This window comes from Rousettus aegyptiacus, unplaced genomic scaffold, assembly GCF_014176215.1.
Source record: "Rousettus aegyptiacus isolate mRouAeg1 unplaced genomic scaffold, mRouAeg1.p scaffold_m13_p_11, whole genome shotgun sequence".
Lineage (NCBI taxonomy): Eukaryota > Metazoa > Chordata > Mammalia > Chiroptera > Pteropodidae > Rousettus > Rousettus aegyptiacus.
Window position 1 is genome coordinate 32,410,626 of NW_023416286.1, and position 24,710 is coordinate 32,435,335.

Sequence of the window (24,710 nt, forward strand, 5' to 3'; positions counted from 1 at the left end):
GCTTAAGAAACTAAAAGAAGATGTAAAAATACCAAATTGATCTTATCAGCATTTACATGTATATAATCACGTGATCATCCATCTATCTTTTGTAAATATGATAATTTTTACTTTTGAGTTTTTAATATTAAAATTGAATTTTATTGGGAATGACATTTAAAGAAAATATTGCCTGATAATGAGTCTCTTTGATCAGATTGAATGTAAGGTTCAGTTGATTTCCTGGTCAGGTTACTTTCACATAAATAGTGAAAACATAATAAATGGAACTACCTTACCTTCCTACTTACAAGTGCAGTCCATTAGTAAATCATAAGCAGTATTGATTTTTACAAATGTCTTCGATATTCTACATGTACCTATAATTAATCCAGAAAGGAAAGGGAAGTGAATTTTATTTATTTTAGAGATACGGCGAGTTATAAAAATGGCCCAAATAGCCTCCTGATTTTTTACACTGGCCTGTTCAGATGTTTAATTAGTCTTAATGACTACACTTGCTACTACGGCATTCTTTGGAAACAATCTTGACATCTAGCTATATTTCGACAGAACATGTTTTATAGGAAATAGGTCTTATAAGTGAGATAGAAAGACACCTTTTGTTTTATTTCTAGGTTAACAAGTATTGCTTTTCTTAATATAAGTTAAAATATTTTAAAATTTTAATGATATTTTTATTTCACCAAATTTTCAAAAGGAATTGTAAAAAAACGTATAAGCCACTACAGCAAATATATAAATATACAAGTTACAAGATGCATAGTAAGTGAAGCTTAAATACTTAAGCCACAAGTTATAGTAGAAGAATATCAAAATAGTAGTATCATTTTTGTCTTCTTGCACATCACAAAAAAAAAAAAAAAAAGGAAAAAAGAAAATGTAGGATAGCGAAAGATAAGCTCGCACAGACAATATCATTCACGAGACTGGATGATGAGGTATGCCTGCGAAGCCCAGACGGGAATGAGTAGGATCAAAACCATCAATATAGGGACAGGGAAGCAGAGGGTACACACAGGTTTGAGCAGATATGCAGCAGTAAAGTAGAAAAGAGAAAAGGGAGCTGGAAGTCCAACAGACTCTTTAGCCCCACAATCATCTGCAAGTATTCTTCCTCAAAATAAGAGGATCTCACTCTGTAGAGAATTCTCATCAGGATATCTGAGAAAAACTAATGAAACTGGACAAGTTTCCGTAGTCTTCAATTTATGAGTTAGTATAAAACAAACAAACTAGAGTCCTCATAGAGGTTTATTAAAAGAATAGCAGATTATGAGATAGTCAGACAAAAAAAAGAAAAAGAAAAAATGTCCATTCAGAAGTAGAGAATAAACTTTGGAGAAGTGGAGGTTGTTAACTGCTCTTGGTATGCTTAAATTTAGTAGAGGAGGAACACTTGGAATAAAGATGAATGAAGCCTTAAACAGTAGTAAGAGGCTTCCAGGGGAGTGATATCTCAAAACTGTCAAAGTGATTACACAGAGAGTCCATATTTTTAATATTCATAGTGACAAAAGAGGAGGTTTCCCTAAATCCAGGAAGCTCTTCCCCATTGCATCCATCTTAAAGTACGAGAAAATATATCTTCTATAAATGTGGGGAACAGGAAAAGGACAAAGGTCTTATAGTAAAAAAAAAAATAAATAGAAATTAATTAAATTATCATCTAAAGGCTTATGACCTCTGTAGCCTAATATTTAAAAATGACTAAAACCATCTGCTACTCAAATCCTCATTTCTAAATATCATTCTCCACTAAAAAGATTCTTGTTTCCTTGGAAATGGTTCATAGGGATGAGACTGTGTATGATAGAAGATAAAAAATTGTTTTGTGCCAGAAAGTAAGGAAGTACTTTAAAAATAATGGAGAATCGTCAAAGGGCTTTAGAAGCCTGACTAAAGGGTTGCTACTGGCCAAATCTGGGACAAAGAGATTTATGACCCACTTAAAAAATAAGAAACCATGAGTTTACAGTATAAATAAATAACTGAATACATAAATGAGGAGAAGAAAAATTTCTTCCTTTATAGTAAATGCCAACTAAAATGACAGAATTAGAATTAGGAATTGAAAAATCACCATTAGGCAATCATCATAGTAATATTCAATTCAGACAAGAATCATCAATATCTGAGAAAGTTAGATAATTATTATTAGATTAGATATTTTTTAAATCCAATAAAAAAATAACTTGACTTTTCTGCCTGGGGAAAACTTGACTTCCCAGAGCAAGTCCAATAGAGACTAATAATTTTTTTCTAAAAATTTCATTTGGACTGACAACTACTTTACAGAAAGCACTGTGATTTATATCAGACAATTCAAGATAGAGGCAATTTTCTCCCAGAGAAACTTTAAAAACATGTTTCAGTAAAGAAAAAGTCTGTCTTGTGTTTTTATGCTAAATAATTAATTAAAAATTTTGCTTGATCAATACTTATTCACAGTTCTATCAAAATAGTATGCTTTAAATATAGTAAATTGCATTATTGTTTAAACTTTTCTGGTTGTTGCAGTATTTGTAGCTCTCATTGTTTGACTTTTTAAAATTCATTAGAATAAGACTATAGTACTCTCCCCTTTTCTGTGAATGGTTTCATTTTCTGAACTTTCGGTTCGACGGTAATCTTATAAATTTTTAACTGCATGCCATTCTGAGTAACATGGTGAAATTTTGTGAATCTGTCTGGACGTGACTCAACCATTTGTCTGTCCTCCATTACTGTAGATCTTCCTCACCTATTAGTCACTGAGTAGTTGTCTCAGTGGTCAGATCAATTGTGGCAGTTCTTGTGTTCAAGTCACCCTTATTTTACTTAATAATGGTCCCAAATTGCAAGAGTAGTGATGCTAGAAGTTTGGATATACCAAAGAGAATCTGTAAAGTGTGTCCTTTACATTAAAAGGTGACTGTCATCTACTTAAGAAGGACAGAAAAGAAAATCATATGCTGAGGTTACTAAGATTCACAGTAAGAGTAAACCTGCAATCCATGAAATTGTGACAAAGAGAATAAAAATTTGTGCTAGTTTTACTGTTCACTTCAAACTGCCAAAGTTATGACCACAGTGCTAGATAACTGCTTAGTTATGATGGAAAGGCATTAAATTTGTGGATGGAAGATATGAAGAGAAAACATGCTCTGATTGATGGCAACACGTTTCATCAGAAAGCACTGAGACTGTATGAAGACCTCAGCAAGAGATCCCCTGAAATGAGTGACACCATGTCATATACTGCACGTAAGGAATAGTTACAGATTAAAGAATGGATTTGGCATTGTATCATCTCATGCCATCACAAGAAGAAGAAGGGTGAGTACAGTTATTTTGAGAGAGACCACACTTACATAACTTTTATTATAGTATATAGTTACAATTGTTCTATTTTCCTGTTACTATTAATCTCTTACTGAACCTATTTTATAAATTAGATTTTATCTATTATAGGTATGTATGTATAGGAAAAAAAAATATATATATATAGGATTCCATACTTTTCACAGTTGCAGGCATCCAATTGGGGTGATAGAATGCATACCCTGTGGATAAAGAGGGACTATATTGTATTTTTTTGTATTATAATTATGTGATTATATTGTTATTTTTAAAACTGTGTGTACATACATTATATTATCTATAAATTTTGTTTCATAACAGGAAACAAAATGAGTTAACATGAGTTTTCATAAAAGATGGATACTGAGTTTCATACAGTTGAAATACAATGTCTAACACAGAGGATTTTTGTTTTCCTGTTCTGTTTTGTTTTGTCTTGTTAATTCTAAATAATTGGATTTAAAATACAAAAAGGCTATTGCTGGGGTTTTATCATGTATAACCAGAGTACCCCTCTAAATTTCCCACCAATTAGTATGAAAATATTTCCTCTTATCCTTTTTTACTGAAAGGACCAGCAGTAGACATTATCTGGGAATATTTTAGAAATGCAGAATTTCGGGCTCCACCCTGATCTACTATGTCATAATCTACATTTTACCAAGATTTCCAGGTAGTTTGTATGCACTTAAACATTTGAGAAGCACTGCTCTACCCTGAATACTGAAACTCAAGCCACCCACCTGCCCAGTGGTGACAGCAGCAAGCCCTGCACCCTGTATTATGTTGTGCACCAGAACTGGCAAGGCTTCTGAAGTTACAGGTGGGTATTGTCTACATCTTGCCATGTTACTGTAGCCCATTATTTCCTGAATGTGAAGGAAGTCTGTTGCATGGGTTATCTTCTTTTATTATGGCATGTTTGGATCCTTGTTACTGTTAGGGAGGAAATTGGGAGAAGGTAGGAGCAATTAGGTGGTAGCAAGGAGGGCTATCAAGGGTGAGCCTAAAAGTCAAATCAAATGCAATGACAGAGACTGGGAGGTGCCTCCTCTTCTCACAGGGACTCTTGCCTCTGCCAGCATCCCTTGCTATGTCATTACCATCACTTCTCGAAGGAACAACAGGACACAGAGGTTTATAATAGACCCAGAAGCACGTCTTTTTTTTTTTTTTTTTACTTGCAAGAGATTTTCTCTCATAATTGAGAGAAAAATTTGAAATACATGATTTGAGTAAATCTTTTCTTCCCCCATTTCTCCTCCCTACCTCTCTAAAGATGACTAATAACCCTGTATCATCATGTCTAAGTAAATCTAATTGCAATAATCCCTAATCACAAAAGATCTTTAATGGAACTAGCAATCCCTCCCTTATCCTGTATTTACCCTTCAAAGTAAACCAATCTTAACTAACTGGGAAAATCTACTAAGGAGGTAAATATAGAAGAATGGTGAGGAAAAAGGGATGCGTGCTACCTGCAAAGTTGGAGCTTACTGACTGATTTGGGACTGGATCAGAAACAAAGACTCCTGGTTCTCCATCAAATATTCTTCCTGGAATTTAAGTTTAATGTCCTTTATATCAACTTTAATGTCACCTTGAAATCTCTTGATTATCCTCAATAGCACCTGGATAGGAATGAATGAAAGCTAATAGACAGAAAAATATTTGTTCATTTTCTTTTTCCTAAGTTAACTTAAAAAAAAAAAAAAAAAAAAAGCTGTCCATTGCCTCTGGGCTTTTACTTTTTTTTTTTATTATTTCTGTTTGTGTTTTACTTTGCTACCCTAGATCTCTCCAATTTAAAAACCTTAAAAATAAAAAGGTTTAGCAAGACTTCTAAGTAATCATTTAACTTAAATTTTACTCAAATGTGTACGCACTGTCAGTTCACAGCTGTTAGTCAAGCAAGGCTCACACACTGCTTGCTGACTGTAACACACACAGTGTGTGTCTGACTACACATCTGGCGATACGATTTGTTCAGACTGGGCCAAATGACACTTCTGGCCATCTAGAATCACGCTATCAAGTAGCTGAAACTTTACAGAAGTTCTGGAATCATTCATTACGAACAAATATAAAGGGGAAAGTACATAATCTCTTAAGAGTTTTAGGTTCGTACTGCTAAAAATTTGAACAGGCATGTACACCCTCAGAGAAAAAGTAAGTATCATTTTTTTCAAAAGATATTTGCATTTCGTATGTCTCCTCCACATTTCTTAGCCCACCTGGACTCTGGCATCCTCAGGCTGATCCCTACATCCACCAGCGACGAACCACTAAAATACTGCTTCCTTAAAGATGCATTTTTTTAAAAAAATCTACTCTATTCTACCAAGTCGAATCCAGTTTATGATTAGTATAATGTCACGTGTGTCGTGAACACTCATAATAGGAAATCCAGGCATGCTCGAAGGTATTTAGCCATGCATGGCCTTAAGGGAGCACATAAATACTTTGTCAGAGCAATGAGATTCTCCAGTTCATACACCATTTTCTTCCCTGTATCCATTAGCCTGTTTGTCCTTGGAATACCTTTTTATCCTTTTGCAGACAAGGCCAATAATTCATGAGAGAGCTGGGGATAGAAAATAGTCCTTCCTATTCCCAGTAGAGTATTCTTGCCACTAGATTATATTGACTCCTTACACACATTAGCCATTTCACTCGCACACTGAAACAGATCAGTATTTTTGATTGAGTTTGACATTTTGAAATTTAACTACAATAGCTTACCCTATAAACAGGAAGTGACTGTAAAACAGATGTTCTTATTTAGAGAACATGTTACCAAAAGAGCAAAACACTAAATTTGTCCTTGCTATAATTGTGTCATTTAAACCAAGAGGAAAAAGTCAGAGTCCTAAGACTGAAGAAACCCTGATAGGAAAATTATGCCATCATTCAATGTTGTAAGATGTCACCCGAAGAAAGAATGTGATTTAAGGTTTAACACGGTTCTCATGTGATATGAATACCAATTTCCAAATTCTAGTTTACAAGTACCAAGCGAAAATCTTCCGATGTGTATGGAAGTAAAGATTTTGTGGATGATTTTTACTGAATTTTAAAAAAAGAGTATCCTTAAATACTGGAAACCAATGACTATGTTTTTAAATTTTTGTGAAAATTAATTCTGTGCATTTTATTAATCCTAAGTTTTTGACTATGAAAGTTAAGCATATGATTTTGTGAATTTTAAACAAATTTAGCATGAAGGCAACCAATTCTAAAATAAAAAATTTATCAATTTGTTATGAATATATGTGATGAATGGATTTTAAGAACTAATAAAAATTACATAATTTTTAGAAAGATAAACTATTTCCAAGCACTTAATCTTAAGATAATACTATCCTATTATTCCTTCCAAGGTGATCTGTACTCATCCACAGCACTTCAGAAAGAATGGGCCAGGGATCGTATTTGTGCCTAATCAGCTGATATGACCATGGTGGACAGCTGCTTCAAGTTGGACAAGGTATTTGGAATGAGCATATTGAGAGATTTAGTCAGGTACACATCAGAAGCCATATAAAATATGTAAATTTTCTTAAGATTAGAAGGAAGGGGGTACCCTTTGAAGAAACCATAATGACACATGACTAACCAGAGTTGAGATCAGATAATGCTAATCTGTTGAGAGGAAAATGAATTAAACACTAAGGAGATTCTGTGATGAGAGACTACTGTGATGGAAATAATATAAACTTGGTTCTCGCCTTTCGAGAATAAGTGCCAATTTGAGCTGTTTGTACTTAGTTTCCAGTTCCTAAATGATGTGGCATCTGCTAATTTCTTCCTGGCCAAAAAAATGTAAAAAATAAAAATGTGCTCCATTACTTAAACCAACTACTAGGATAATATTCCTTGTATAATAACCATAACGTCAAATATTTTTGAGTCAGCCAAATTCAAATATGTAATCTTTAAAACTGTATTTCTAGAACTAATTTTATTTTATTTTACGTATTTATTTATTTTTGTTTTGTTTTACTTTGAATCCATCTCACGACAGAGAATTTAATATAAATAATTATGGACTTTTAATTAAATAGTCTCCTCAGGATATAAAAATTCTAATAGTCTAGTTCAGAAATTTTATTTTAGGTATTCCTGCTATTTTTATCAGTAATGTCTTGGAGAGAAGCATGGACCTATCAAGATATCCTCCATATAAATCTACTTATTGAATTGGACATATGCAATGGAGGACGTTAGATGGATGGAGATCCATCATATTTCTAAATAAGTGATTCTGGGCTGGCATTAGCAACTGATTTTCTTATTACTTTGAAGCAAGATGTCTTATAGTGGACATACTAGTGACTCACTCTAATTTTCTGGGTACAAACTTTGATTTCCCTGGTGTATTTGGCTACATATTTTATCTCCTCCGAAGTAGTGATATCTTGATGCATTTCTCTGATGTGCAACTCCTTGAATCACAGGATGATGAAACAGACATCAATTATTACTAGCTTCTAAGTTCAGCAATAAACATTAGACTTCTTTTTCAGGCACCTGAGAAACACAAAAATTATAAGGAAAGAGATTATCAGGGGCCCCATCTCATATCTACCTGCACCATAACCTATTGCATATTCTCATCAGGCAGTGAAATGGAAATTTTCCTTCCAACACAGTTCCTTACTCAAAATTCTCTCCTTAGATAATTCCTAAAATTCAGGGATCTCATCTTACAATATTTTATTGGCTATATTTGCAGGTATCAGAGTGGAATCTTTGATCTCAAGCAACCTGTTCTTATTCTTCCTGTATTTCCTGTATTCATTTCTCTAGAAAATATCAGAAAACCACTAAGCATCATTTAAGTAATTGAAAAGATAAGGGGCATCATGAAACCAATATTGAGCTGTATACAAGAGTACAGAGTTGCAGTAAAACAATATGTAAGTTCTGACATTTATAATGGTGTGTATGTGTGTGTGTGTGTGTGTGTGTGTGTGTGTGTGTGTATTCCTAGTGACCAACCACCACTGCATCTGTGGTAATAACCAAAAGAGGAGAGGAATTTTTTTTTTAGGAGAAAAAAAAAGCATTGAAAATAAGAGAAAGAGTAAGGATAATGAGAAGAGATTAGAAACAGCAGCTCTATCATTTATGTTGGGTAATCTTTGTAAGAATAATATATGAAAAGGAGATTTGTTTGTCCTTCTTACCTCTTATCTATTTACATAGAGTTCCATAACAATCATACCATTTCCACAATGGACAGTGAAAGCTATTTAGTGAAATAAACCAAAGGAATACATAATCATCTTACTTGGTTTTCTGTCCCTATTCTAAGGAAATAAATTGTCTGAACATGTCACATTATTTTTACTCTATCTCATTTGTTCACATCTCCTCCCTCTACAGACATTCTGGGTTCCAAAATTATTAGAGGAAGCTTATGGCCAATAGTTCAAAATAAGTACTTTTCATCTATTACAAAGGGGAAATGGATGAAATAAAATGTTTGTTTTGTATCTTTGTATTGTTTTCTCTGACCGATTGTTAGTAACGATTATCTGCTCTATACACAGTAATGGACATAAGAAGGGATCACAAGGCACAATTTACCTATATAATTGATCTCATTAACAGTGCATGATTGATATGCTGCCTGTATTTAAAAGCATGCAAGAAATATGGTGCATCTTAGCTGAAAGAAGCATAAACTTGTAATGGTAAACCAGTAATTTATTGGTCTAATTATCAGTCTTTCTTACAGGTAGATTTCTGTATTTAAGGTTAAATAGTTAATTAGATTATATCTCTAAAATGCTATGGATAGAGAAGAGGAAGCATAAAAAGTCATCTATACTACAAAATCATAGAAATTTGTTTATTAATATTATAATAATGTGATACAATATAGGATTTTAAAATGTTAATTTAAAAAATATCTTAATTCTAAAGAAACTTTGCCTTGAAAATCTTGTTATTGAAAATGCATTATTAAAAACCAGAAAAAATAAAATTTACCATAAAATTAATTTAAAATAGTTAAGGGAATTTATCAGAACAGAGACATGACCTAAGAAATCATCCTTCGCTACTTTTAAACTCTCTGAAAATCATGTTTTAAAAGGTCATTTCGCAAGAATATAATTCAAGATTGTTCATTATTTTGGGAGTCTATACTCTTCATTTAAAAGTAAGCATGAAATTTTTAGAACCTATTGAGAGAATTTTAACAAGGTTTTAGTATGTAGTGCCTAATTATGACAATGTTGAATCAAGTGGAAATGTAGTGAATTTCTGTTGTTTTTGTAGGGCAGAGAAAAGAAATTGAATGATTTCAGGAATAAAATAGCCTGAACATTTTATTGTTCACATTAAACTCCTTTTAATGCACCGCGCAGAGCTAATATAAGTCTTCTATTATTATACATAGATTGGGAAAGAAAATTCTGCTGCCTGGCAACTCTGGACAAAGTCCCAAACCTGGTCAAGGTAAGAAGGATTTAATAAATCCCAGTTTACTTTAAAATCCTTCATGAACTTACATTCACATCTTACCTGGCCTCCTCCTTATTTATTTTGGAAGAAGGAGTGGATAATATGCTAACTTCTTTTCCAGTTTCCTTCTCTGGCTTCTTTGCATTTGGTATGCTCCCCAGATGATTCTGGCAGTCATTTATGTATATTGTTTCTCTGTAGAGGCCATTCTTGAGAAAGTTTAATTTTTGTCTTTATTTCCTTCACAGACAATTCTTTAAAATTCCCTTCTTTCTTCTTTCAGCTTGATCTTTTCGAACTTTCCTCCTTTTGTTCCACAAATCCTATTAAAGAGCAGCCACTTCCAAAGATAGTTCTATATTATGAAGGCTGGCTCAATATACAGGTATATTTCTTGATGCCAGGATGTTCGTAATCCACAACTGACTATACTGTTTTACCAAAGGTGAACTAGGATTTATATGATACTTGGTGACATTTATCCAGCAGACAAGAAAATAGTCCAAGTTTTCTTGTAATCATCAGGTTAAGTGTGTAATTCAGTCAACACACCACAAATGTTGAAATGCCATAGCCCAAGATTTGTCCCTTAGGAAGCAAGCAAGCAAACAACAACAAAGTATGACCATTTGGAAAAATTGGCCTAGATACACAGATAGAGATGAAAATACACATACTTATGCATATACACATTTTCCAAACCATGTTTTTTCTATCAAATACTCCTTCACAAAATGTTAGAAATTTCAGGATTAGTGTTTCTCTTTTTTTTCAGTTTTAAAGTGAATTTTAAGAAGTAAATCACCATCATCTATAATGATAACAAAGTCCCCATATTTTCCATTCTACAAAGTGCTTTGTCTTCAATGGACATATTAAAAATAACATGCTGTACTACCTATAGGAAATATAGATATTAATATAATAAAAACTTTAAAGATTTTTCTAGAAGGCAATAGAGATAGGGAGCTTTTTTTTTTTTTTCTCACTAAAAGAATGATGTGGTATTCAACTCAATCATTAGTCAAACCAAAGACCTCCTCTGATATTTGCACAGTCAAATTGAACTGATTTTCCAGGTTTCATGCCTATTTGACAGAAGTATTCAGGCTCTAGCTCTCATTTTTGTCATTAAAACCTTTCCTTTCAATATACCTAATGAAAAGTCTCATTTTTTTAAATAAAAGGATTATAGTCCTATGGCAGCTCTAATCTACCCTGAGCGCTTCTGTTGATATCAGACTCCAATTTTTTTTCACTTTCTCCATTTTTAGAGTCTTGCAGTAGACTGTCAACTATCCTTGAGAAAAAGAAACAATGACATAAGATTCTTCAACATAAACACCTGAGAATCGAACAAAACTTGTGATGTTTTGTCCATTATAATCATGAACTTGGATCAACGAAGGGAGATAAAAATAACCTTCAGTTGTTTCCATATCCGTACATTTATTTTCCCAATATATAAACTTAAAAAGGCTTCCAAATCTCATCAAGACCAAAACATTTCTAAGCATTTTGATTAAAAGGTAGCTAATAGACATACACTAATTTTAAGAGTAACTATAATTAGGTAATATCTGACAAAATGATATAATATTTTCTAAGCTTATTCCTGCAAAATTTAATAGCCATACCTGAACTGTTCAAATTTCTGAGCTTAGGTTATGAATTACACGCAATGGGGAAGTGGAAATCTATTTCCCTGATACATTCTAGGATCACAAACTCTTTTATTTTTGTTCTGACAATGTTAAGAAAATGGAAGTGTCAAGAGAGTTTTAGTTTTTTGGACAGAGAAAAGAGATATTTCCTCTCTCTCACACAGACATACACACACTTCATCATCTCTTTCTACACGTACACACACACACACACACACACACAAGCAGTGATACCTTCTGGGCACCTGGAACGATACCTTCCTTGCCACTTGAAGTTAAGCATGGCTATGAAAGTTCCTTTCACCAATGAAATGTAAGAAAAAATAATGTTGTCATGTTTAAGTAAAAACATTTAATTTCTGTTGCATATGTAAAATTTTTCTTTCTCTTAAAATTCCTAATAGTAGTACTTTATCAGTCTGAGTCTCGGACAAAGCAACTATCATAATTTATGCGATATTTTTAGATAGACATAAGAAGATGACAGTTAATTGGGTGTAATGGTTACCTTAGCAATTGAGTAATTACAGTTGTATGCATGCTTTATTTATTTACCTATTCATTTATTTTGAAAATGGATAGTAATCATATTTTGAGTAAGTTCCTAAAATAAAGAGGCCATAGAAGGATAATTCTAGTTTTTGTTTCAATGCTATCTCACATTTATTTGCTAACTTAGAGAATTCCATGGGCAATTTCATGAAATATCTTTACAGTAATAAAATACATGCAGACACACCTATGAACCACTAAGGAAAAGTTATTCATCACACCATCATATTGTAAAAAACAAAATGAGATAAGGGGATACTATTGGGATGGACAATGGATGAAATCATAGATCTAGGTTCACAGGGAATAATCTCTTTTTAGGGACGATTGGATTTTTAACTTGTGAAAATATAAAGAAACTCGTTTGATATATAACATTTAAAGTTGCTACAAATACTTTGAAGAATGCTTTAACTTGAATGGAAGATTTGCTTGATGTTAAGCCAATGGAAAAGAGGTAGTAGAAATTCTTTATAATTTACCTTCTCAATTTTCTTGTACCCAATTATTGTATTTGCATATGTGACAGAGGAATATTTTTGTTGACTATAGACTGGTTACCTCTTCTTCATCACTGAGACTGCTTAACAAGAAGTTCTTTTATTTTTTCCTGAGAATTTAAATTTGAGAGTCAGAGCTTGGAAAAAGTAGAATGTTCCACATAATCAATAAAGACCTTAGACTACAAATGAAAAATTTTGGAGAGAGTATGAGAGACAGGATTGTAAGAGAGAAATGATTTTGTTCCAGAGAGTTGAACAGAAGCCTGCATATGTTGCATTATGTCACTCTCTAATGACCTTCAAATCTTCAATTGTTTCTAGAATCACAGACAGAAAATGATGCAATTGTATTTCTTAAAATCAATTAAGGACTGAATATCACATCTTCAATACTGAAAGAAAAAAGAACAGGCCATACATGTAAAGGTAAAAAATCTACAAGCAAAGAAACCATTTAAATCCCACATTCTCTTCAGTTGTATGACTTTTAGTCCTTCTGTTAAAACTTGGGTTTATTTATAAAAGTAATCCATTAACTTTCTTACATTGCTATGAAATAAATAAGTGATGTTTGTATTCTGATTTTATTTTAATGGTAGACATTAGGAGATATATATATATTTGAAGCTCTGAGTAGTATTTCTGTTCCCCAAATTACTAAGTATCATATTCTACTTGATGTTTTCATGAAGCGATGAACTATATGGCAGAACATGTAATTAAAGGAATACATACTAAGATCTCTACACAAAAATTTTTCTTAATTCTGAGCAAGTGTCTTTTTAAAAACTTACTCTTTTTATATCATCTAAAAACTGCATTTGCTGAAAATAATGGGACATTGGCTATTATTGGTAATGAAAGAAACAAACTCAAGTCAGCAGGGACTGCCTAATTATTTAATGTATAGAGCAGTTAGTTATAAATGCTATAAAGACCATAAGTCTCTGGAATGGTCTTGAAACTTCAAAAAATCTTTTCCCATGGAACTGAAGACTTCCAAAGACCAAGAGCCATCCCTAACATATATCCCTAGGATTTTATAAGCCTGATTGTTCTTTGTATTAGGACATAACTCTAATGATCCCAAGTAGACATCTTTGTTGAGTGGCGCATCTTGGTAGAGACAGACTAAATAAATAAATAAATTTACACAAATATATTTACATTTATATGAATAAAACTTTTATTTACATTATATACATTTCTATGAATACCTAATGCCACCCCATTAAAGCCCTTTTATTGTTCGATCTCACTTTTCTCTAGCATATCACTCAATGTATTTCTTCAAGCAACCTATGTTATAGACTATTAGACTATAGTTTTTTTTTTTTTAAGAAAAATAATATTTACTACTTTGAATCTCTGCATTTTATATTCCCTTTGTCTGAGATATTTGTCCTTCTTTTGCTCAGTTCTTTTTAACTCTCATTCAAAATTCATTTCAAATTCACCACCTAAATCTTTTTCACTCTATTCCTCTGTCCCCATCATCCTATCAACAAATAAAAGGGTTCCCTGTTAATAATCGAACTTTATAGTTTTATCTTATAACAGATATTCTTCAATTTGAAAATTCAAATAATCACATTGCCTAGAAAGTACTAATTACTCAACGTGTTACATGATCGAATGCTTGAATCAATGAGTAAAGGCAGACCTCAGAAATATTGCAGGTTTGGTTCCAGAATACTACAATAAATTGAATATTGCAATAAAACAAGTCACAAATTCCTTTGGTTCCCCAGTGTGTATAAAAGTGATGTTACATTATATTGTTGTCTATTAAGTATGCAATAGCATTATGTCAAAAAATGTACATACCTTAATTAAAAAATCCTTTGCTAAAAAATGCTAACCATCATATGAGCATTCAGAGAGTCATAATCTTTTTGCAGGTATAGGGTCTTGCCTCACTGTTGCTGGCTTCCGACTGCTAGGCTGTGGTTTAAAAAGATTGGGGTGGCTGTGGGAATTTATTAAAATAAGACAATAAAATATGCCATGGCAATTGACTCATCTTTTCATGAACAATTTCTTTGTAGCACGCAATGCTGTTTGATGGCATTTTACCCATAGAAGAACTTTCAAAATTGGACTCACTCTTCCTGAACCCTGCCACTACTTATTCAACTAAGTTTATGGAATATTCTAAATTCTTTGTTGTCACTTCAACAATCTTCACAGCATCTTCACTAGGAGCAGATTTTGTCTCAAGAAACCACTTTATTTGCTCATCCATAGGAAGCTTCTCCTCATTGATTAAAACTTTATTATCGGATTGCAACAATTTAGTCTCATCATTAGGTTTCACTTCTAATTCTAGTTCTCTTGGTATTTCTACCACACCTGTAGTTGCTTCCACTGAAGTCTTGAACCCTTCAAGTCTTGAGTGATAGAATCAAACTCTTCTTCCAAACTCTCATTAATGTTGATATTTTGTCTCTTCCCATGAATCATGAATATTCTTAATGGCATCTAGAATGGTGATTTTTTTTTTTTTTTTACAGAAGGTTTTCAATTTACTTTGCCCATATCCATCAGAGGGATCACTATCTATGGCAGCTATAGCCTTAGGAAACATATTTCTTAAAAAATAAGACTTGAAAGTTGAAATTACTCCTTCATCCATAGGCTGCAAAATGGATGTTGTGTTAGCAGGCATGAAATGACATTAATCTCATTTCATACATCTTCATCAGAGCTTGTGGGTAACCAGGTGCATTGTCAATGAGCAGTAATACTTTGAAAGGAATCTTTTTTTCTGAGCAATAGGTCTCAACAGAGGGCTTAAACTATTCAATAAACCATGTTATAAACAAATGTACTGTCATCCAGGCTTTGTTTTTCCATTTATACAGTACAGACAGAGTAGATTTAGAACAATTCTTAAGGGCCCTAGGATTTTCAAAATGGTAAATGAGTATTGGCTTCAATTCAAAGTCACTAGCTGCATGTGCTTCTAATAAGGGAGTCAGCCTGTCCTTTAAATCTTTGAGGCCAGGAATTGAGTTCTCTTCTCTAGCTATAAAAGTCCTGAATGGCATCTTCTTCCAATATAAGGGAGTTTCATCATTACTGAAAATCTGTTTTTAGCGTAGCCACTTTCATGAACTATCTTAGCTAGCTAGCTAGATCTTTTGGATATTTTGCTGCAGTTTCTACATCGGACCTTGCTGCTTCACCTTGCACTTTTATGTTACGGAAACGGCTTCTTTCCTTAAATGTCATGAACCAACCTCTGCTAGCTTCCAACATTTCTTCTGCAGCTTTCTCACTTCTCTCAACCTTCACAGAGTTAAAGAGAATTGGGTCCTTGCTCTGGTTTAGGCTTTGGCTTAAGGAAATATTGTGGCTGGTTTCACTATCTATTCATACTAAAACTTTCTCTATGTCTGCCTTTGGTTGTTTTGCTTTCTTACCATTCTTGTGTTCATTGGAGTAGCACTTTCCCATTTAGAAAAAAAAAAGTACAGCTCGTTGCCAGCATTAACTTAATTTTACATAAATATGTTCTTTGATGCGGAAGCAACTCTGACTGGTTTTCAATGTGAAAATAAAATATAAAAACTGTTCTTGGAGTTATTTCTAAACAGAATTTGTCTCTAATCCTAATGTAACAGAAATGTATACATAAATCAGAGTCACCAAATGAATTTTCAGCTAACTACTGTTCGAGAATGATGCAACCATCACGTGTAAGAATGCTATATTTTCTAGAATTTGACATTTTCAGCAATCGTGAGTTACTAGTTTGTAAATGGAAATACCACTTCTAAAACCAGAATGCTATAAATCAAATGATGTCATCTATTTCCAAAGACTATCAATATACCAGAGTGATGTGGAAATAATAATTAAAGTGAGATATTTTGTGGCGAACGTCGGGGGATACGGTTAGGGCTGTAATCCGCGGGGTAACCGCTGCAGCCCCAAGTGCCACCAGTGAGTGTTCTCTGGACAAACAGTAAGTAGATTAAGAACTTTCCTTTGCATTCACAACTTGGCTAATTGTTTGGCACAGGAGGCCTAGTTTTGCCGGCTTTCAACATGCCTTTCTCACTAAGCTTAATTATTTCTAGCTTTTGACTTAAAGCGAAAGATGTGTGACTCTTCCTTTTACTTGAACATTTAAAGACCATTGCGGGGTTATTAATTGACCTAATTTCAATACTGTCATGTCTCAAGGAGGCCTGAGAAGAGGGAAAGAAATGGGGGAACATTCAGTTGGTGAAGCGGTTAGAGCACATACATTTATTTATCAGTTAAGTTCCCTGTCTTATATGGATGTGGTTTGTAGTGCCTCCAAACAATTAAAACATCACCAAAGAGCATTACAGATGACAAGGACAAATATAATAACAATAAAAAGTTTGAAATGTTATGTATTTCCAAAATGTGACACAGAGACACAAAGTGACCAAATGCTGTTAGAAAAATAGCACCAATAGACTTATTCAATGCAGAGTTGCTATAAAACTTCAATCTGTAAAAAAAAACAAAAAAACAAAAAAACAAAAAAACAAAAACAAAAAAAAAACACCTCAACATCTGTAAAGCAGAATACAGTTGAAACACAATTTAAAAAGGTCATGCTTGTACACTGAAGTTAATAGAATTTATCAGTAAATACCAACTTACTGACAGAGACAGAATAATTATTCAGAAATCCATTTTTTTTCTCTTGACTATAGTCCTAGAATATATACATAGATCAGCCCATGTGATTTATTTGAGTCAGAGTTATATGAGTAATGTATAATACCACTAGTCATGGCCAACTAAGTATTTCTTATGTGATCATCTGCTCTCTTTCTTTTTATTCGTCTGCTATCTGAATCTCAAATTCCAGGGTAACTTTGAAATACATACGATTTTTTTTTTTTTTTTAATACAGCAGCCTATTCTAGTGTGTGGAGACAGTTACCTCTCCACTCCCATCAAATATTACCTAGGCAAGATATAAACTTCTCTTGTTATAGCAGCTAGTATTAACTTAATATAAGAGTATCAGAAATGAGGTGCTGAGTTAAAATTTTTTAATGTCTCGCTGTTGGTCAGACAATGAGCTACAAAGATACCGATAAAAGCGATTGAAAAATAAGGAGCTCTCTATTATACAGTGAGGAAACAAATGTTCAAAATGTCATCTGTGATAACTCATAAAGCAGACCACATGCCTACTAAGCCTCTAGCTCTAGCAGAAGAGATTGGGAAACAGAAGTTAGTAATGTATGTTGGCTATTAGCTGCATTCTGCAAGATATTAAAAGAATGAGATGGCCTTAAGTTATAATTTATTTGCAAAAAGAAATAAAAGGGAATAGAGAAAGTGCAGACATTTGAAGCCACAGTAGATTAGCTTCTAGACCCCAAACAACAAGAATAAAATTTTAATATAGTTTGAACATCAAACACTTTTAGATTCGGTTTTGAAAAAAAGATAAGACTAACACCATCAGCTTCAAGGTCATCTTTATTAAACTGAGCAAGAATACCATCTTAGACAAAGAAACAGTTAAGATATAAAAATTGAGAACTATGGAAAGCACATAGAACTGACTGAAAATAAAAATATCAGAAAAATATTCCATTTTTTGAGAGAATTTTATTGTCAAAGATGCTGCAATTTCAAACTGAAAGAGAAAATCTTTCACAGACTACTTGGTCCCAAAATTTTAGGCTGCAAAGTTCTAGCCTCCAAAAAAGGCATTTTCTTCAAAACTCACCATTGATGCATAAGGAAAATCTTTCTAGCTGGTGGAACCAGGACAAAAGAGATCAGTGTTCAATGAATTCTTCCCCAATTATAGATCCAAGGTCTAGGCAAGGCTTTGCCATGATCCTGAAGTATGGACCTGAGGACCACACCCTGCCTGATGTATGTCTGCATGACAAGATTTCATATAGACCATTGATGGCTGTATTTCTTCCGTTTTCATTGTTATATTGCCCCTTCTGCATTATATATTTGTTTCTCAAGGTCAGGTTTCAGATAAATTGCTTGTTTAGTTTATAGATCTCCATAGCTCAAAGAGCAACACATAGATGTGAACCAGTTGTGGTTGGATGAGATTTGGTGCTATCTTCCTGGGTGAGAGGTGAGTGTGATCTGTGTCAGGTGAAGACAGGAAAAAGTAAACAGTCACTGGATGAATAGAAGGGCAGAGTGTGACAGAGAATGGCTGGACATTTACATGCCCTTACTTTTTGAACATACAACTACATCTTATTTTTCGTGCTCATTTTCATATTTCCTTAAGACTAGATTCTGGTGAATGGATTATGGCTAGATGGTGTATTCCACTTTTAGTTAAAACACCTTTTCCTACACATACATGCAAAGTAAAATAAAAAAATAACAAAAAATTTCCATGCAGTTTTCTAAATGCTTTTCTGGTCAGTTTACTGGGATTAACACCCAGTCACCTTGGAAACTATGTGAAGATGACAGCTTGCTATCAGCTTAGGTTTCTGAGTGAACATGAAAAAGAAACTGCCTCCTCCACATTTCCCAATAACCTCCCCCAAACACACACCGGACTAGACTTACCAGAGCAAGGGACTTTATGTTAATTAATTGAGATTTGGGGATTGGTCTAATACTGAAACTAACATCATTTTAATTAACAGAATAACTTTCAATGAAACCCCAAATTTAACATGTTACTTTGATAGAACAACTCAATAAAAACACACAATCCCTCCAAATGACATTTAGTGTCCTTCTAAACAGATTTATGTTCATGCATTTCAGTCCCGTTTATACTTATAATGCAAACTCATTCACAAAGTACAAAACACTGCTGTGTTTCCCACTGATCTGACCTGGGGATTTATACATTTGCTAGCCTCTCCTCCAAGCTGCCTACATCAATGCATTTACCCTAGGGCAACTTTCCTATAACTGCATTTTGGGTCTAAAAGAAGAATTTCTATTTTTCCTGCTTTGAAAATGATAACCCCAATTAACTCGTTTCAGTTTCTCACATTCCCTATGAATCACCAAGGAGGTGGCTAAAAACAATCTCTATCTAAATAAACTACATTAACATTTTCAAAATTTTTCATATAGAATATTTTATTTGATACGCACATAAAAACCTGTGCCAGAGGCGAGACAGCTGCTATCATATTAGTCTCATTTTATTAATAAGTAAAAAACCTGGGACTCATTGAGTTGTAGGTCATCAAGCTGGTCTGTGGCTAACTCTGGTCTTCAGATTCCTACTTCAAGGTACTTTTAAACTCAGCAAAGCACTATCAGTTTTTCACCTAGCACAACACATCACTGCTGCTTTCTTTTTCTTTAAACTTTATTTCTGAGGTCACAGAAAGTATATTATACTCTGTATTTTCTTTAGTACCCCTTATAGTTTCTCAAATATCACAGGGCCTAATCAAAAATGATTTTGATTGGATAATTGTTGCCAAGCTTCATCTCATTTATTCATTCATTTATTAATTTTCCTAAGAGGAGTTACTCTTGAATTTCTCGACCATTCATAGCTATCTTCTCTCTTGGTATGTTATTTATTTTCACATACAATGCTTATTACATTAAATTTACTATATGTATTACTAGATATTGGAAACTATGAAAGGAGAGAGAGTTACACTTCGACATGACTTGTATATTGTGTGCCTGTAACCTTTGAAGAAAACTTGGAAGAATAATATGAAAATTTTTCCTATACCTGCTTACTTAATGCAAATATCTATAAAAGTAAGCAGTGTTATGGAAAGATGTACATTCTCATTAAATGGCTTGTTATTTCTTCGAGTACTATCGCTTTCCGATTATTTGTTGTTGATCATACCTTGTAAATATTTAAACATATTTGGTAAGTGTATCTCTTGTCTGAGTTGATGTGTTTAGGTGGAGAGAGAGTAATACTGTTATCATCACAGAATTGAGTGAAGGATTAAATGAGAAAGGCATAGGTAAAGCTTATTACAAAGCATTCAATGTAATTCAATGATCTAATTATTATTGTAGGTGAATAGTTTTCAGATGCATGAAGGAAGTTTTTTAGTTTAATTTTTAGAATTATTAAAGGGAAAAGAGAAACAAAAGTGATATCACAATTAGAAGATTGGATTAGAGAAGTCATGTTGGAGGACAATGTGTTAGTAGGAGAATTCTCTGCTCACAGCCACTTAAGGCTTTATTTGGACAACCTGGTGCTCTGAATGGTTGTGTTATCAGGGCATGCCATAAACTCTAGGGAAAATGGGATATGAGCTCTCTTTTTAAGGGGATGTTAGGACTTGAGAGGATCTTACAACAGTTGGGTTACACAGCATTCTCCAAAGAAGCCAGAAGTGGGAAGCTTTTAACCTAACTGAAAAAAAGTGGTTTCAGAGGAACCTTGTAGCCTGAGGTAGATCTCTATGCCAGGGAAAGTCATTTAAAAGACACTCTATCCAGAGTCAGACAAAGTATTTTCAGGTAGAATAAATACTTCCAGGTTTTGGAGTGTCGACCCACTTTCCACTCTGCATACTCCCCTTGGTCATTCCATCAGTTTTATAACCTGGAGTTGTCTGAAATTATCTCATTTACTTCTCACCTCAGCCCTGTAATTCGTGTATTGTTATCCTCCTCTTTCAGAAAGGGAAATTGAGTTGAAAGTTTTAGCGGCTTTCAAGCAAAAATAGCAAAACTAGTACTGGGAGGAGGTAAATTTGAATAGAGTTCTGTGTGACCTCCAAATTACTCTTTGCTCTTTGCTGCATGCTTTTTCTCAACAACATATCAATGTTTTTCAGAGAAGGAAACTGAAACTTGGAGGAATTAGCTGACTTCTTGAAGCTGCAATAGCCTGTACCTAGCTTATCAGGTCATGGACCTTTCTCTTAAGTATCTAAATCTAGAGCTCTTTACACTACACACTCTCTTTACTTTAAATTGTAATTTTAACAAGAAAAAAATGTAACTATGTGAGGTTATGGATGTTAATTAGATGTATTGTGGTAATCATCATTTTGTTTATATATATATATACACACACATATATATATAATCATTTTGTTGTAAACTTTAAACTAATACAATATTACATGTCAGTTATAGCTCAATAAAACTGGAAAAATTTAAAGATAAAAACTTTAATTATCATTTTACATCAGGTTAATATGAGAACTGGTAAGGTTCACAGTGATGTTTAGCTTATTTATCATTGTAAACACTGGAAATATTGGTTCTAGGTCATCTTTACCATATAAGCCTCTAAAAATATTCTGACTGATATCAGTGAATGGGGTTTTCGGTTGGGAGTTAAAAATATTTTTGCAGTATTATCTATATAATTGTGTAACCAGAACATAGGAAGCCTCATAAATTTGATTCTTTTTTATTTGTTTCATAAGTCAAAGAGCCAGTTAGTGGAGATGCATATAATAGAGTACTAATCATGTTTTTCTAATGATTTTTCATGTCAACAAACCAGATATCCATTCTTTGTGCTGTTAAAATAGTAGCATGAAAACATTTCTAGCTTTATCTCATGGCAAACTGCCATAACATGGTCCCATTCCTGAGTAGCCATATGGCAATGGTACTACCATCTGCTTATCCTGATATTCCTTTTCCTGGCAAACCTTGGACACATATGGGTTCTTTGTGTCTCATCTGCGTACATCACAAGGAGAGGCAAAATCAATCTCAACACTTTTCCCTGGAAACAACTTTTTATAATTGCTCTGAACATGAAGATCATTTTCTATTCACCTTCTTCTTTCTCTAGTTTTTACACATCTGCCTTCTTCTAATAGAAACAGGAACAATTTGATTTTGAGAATATGTGAAAGCTATCAGGACAAACTGTCAGGCTTGAGGCATCGTAATCACCTCAAGGATTGATAGCCTGTGCTTCGTAAACTTGAAACTTCATCACTTAGGAGATAAAATGATCCATTCTTTTATATGTTGACAGGGTACCAATTTGATGTCAATGTGGAGAGTCACATATTCAGACAACAAGGCAACACAGAATCTACGAACAGGCCTCTTATATTTCCAGTGACAACCATTTTCAATAATGCGTAAAATATTTGATAAGGTTTGTTTAGAATAATTTTAAGCAAATATGTCTACTTTATGAGTGACACATTATTACACTTTGCTGAAAATATGGTGCTAGCCCATCTACCAATCTGCTCTTTAATGTTTGCCTTCACACTAAAAATTATATTATTAAAATATTTAAATGCATGTATGGGCGTTTCTTTTTATTTTATTTTAATTAAAATTGAAAACTTTTTATATATGTACTTTTTTAAAACTTAAGGATACCTCTCATAAAAATAAATATGAAAATTTTCACTACTATATTTGGAATAATAAAGTAAATGGATATAACTCATTCAGGAAATTGTGTTTTACATAATAAAAAAAATGACATGTATAGACAGAATTAATGTTTTAGCAAACATGGTTCACAAGTGATATAGTGTTCCCAAAGGAAAATTTCTCAAAATACAAAACCGATTTTTTGGCCTCTGCTACTCTCCACAAGCCCTGATGTAAGTAATCACTGTACTTTAGAAATTAGCATATATTCCTATTTTATTGTTACTGCTGCCCCAACTAGGGGAGCTTCCAATAAAAAATCATAAAAAAGGATAACTTTGTAAAGAAGTCAGATTCTAAACTTGAGAGAACAATAATTTGAAGCTTTTGTAATTAGAAAGAGTTAAGACAATATAATTACATATTTTAAAGCAGCGGTCTCCAACCTTTTTGGCACCATGGACTGATGCTCCTATGAAAATTTGATGCCTGATGATCTGAGGTGGATCGATGATGCTAATGCTGGGGTTCGGCTGTAAATACAGATGAAGCTTTGCTCGCTTTCCTGCCACTCGCCTCCTGCTGTGCGGCCCAGTTTCTAACAGGCCACAGACTGGTACTAGTCCACAGCCCCTGTTTTAAAGTATGGCTAATATGAAAAATAACAGTAGAAGAAAGTGAGTGGCTAGGCATAGAAATAGGAAGTTATAAGGACAAAGCCCTAAATCTGTATTTTACGTTCTTTTAAGGAAGTGAAATCTATATCTAAGAATAAAAAAAAAGGATTAGAAATGTGTAGTTTTCAAACAACTAAAAATACTAATTTATTCTACTTACCTTAGCCAGAAACAACTGTGGAAAGCTCCCAATGCTGTAAATGTGAATTTTACTTTTTTATTTGATTTTATTCTGGACTTTTAAAAAATGTTCTCTAAATTCATAGTTTTACTCAGTAACAGTGTGATGTTTAGGTTTTATAGATAGATATATTTTAAATTTCTATTTTAAAAAAAATTACTAAACTTCTTTCAGCAAAAACAAATTCCATGATAACCTATTTTCAAATGAAATTTTTGGGGAAAAAATGCCAAAGTTACTTTATAAAGAATACGGTTTAGAAACATGATAGCAGGCCAGAGGGTATGAAGAAAAGAAATAGAAGTCACATAAAATCATTTCAGCTGCCACAACTTTAGAATTCATGAAATCCGATTGCCATTCAGGATGCAACAAAAATCTAGAGGTGACAGTAGTACCTGATTTTACTAGCTGGTTACAGTAGGGTGCAGCTTCCCATGGTCCTCCTTGTAGCTCCAATAAGACATTCAATATGAGCTAGACCAAAGAAATAGAACACAGAGGCACATATCTGCGGATGAGAAAAGAATAAGCTCATAAAGCATTTTAATTGATGAGTCCTGAGTGTCAAAACAGACCACCAAAAGCCTAAAGTCATAAAGGTCACAGGTCACAGCTCAGAGTCCTCTTCCATTCCTAGTTTACTGAAGTTCTGAACCCTGGTGCACCACTCTGAGAAAATACTGCGTAGAGGCACAGCAATTGTCTCCCAATAGTCCTCTCATCTAATGGAGCTTTGGCTCTGTTCGTTTGTTCCACAGTGGTGCAAAATGAAAGCAGCCTTAGATCTTGATGGTGTAAAAATCTGGCTCATCTTTAAATCTCGACTAGCCCTTTGCGTTCTGCCCCAGTTCAGTGCCCCATGACTGCGCCTTACTGAAACAAGTGGCTGGAGTAGTTCCATACAGACAATCACCATGATTTTATCAACCTTGTCACAATGAACTAGATCACATGGTTTGAAGGGTGCAGATTTATGCATAGAAACCCTGCTGCCACTTTTCTCGGAAGGGAACCCTGA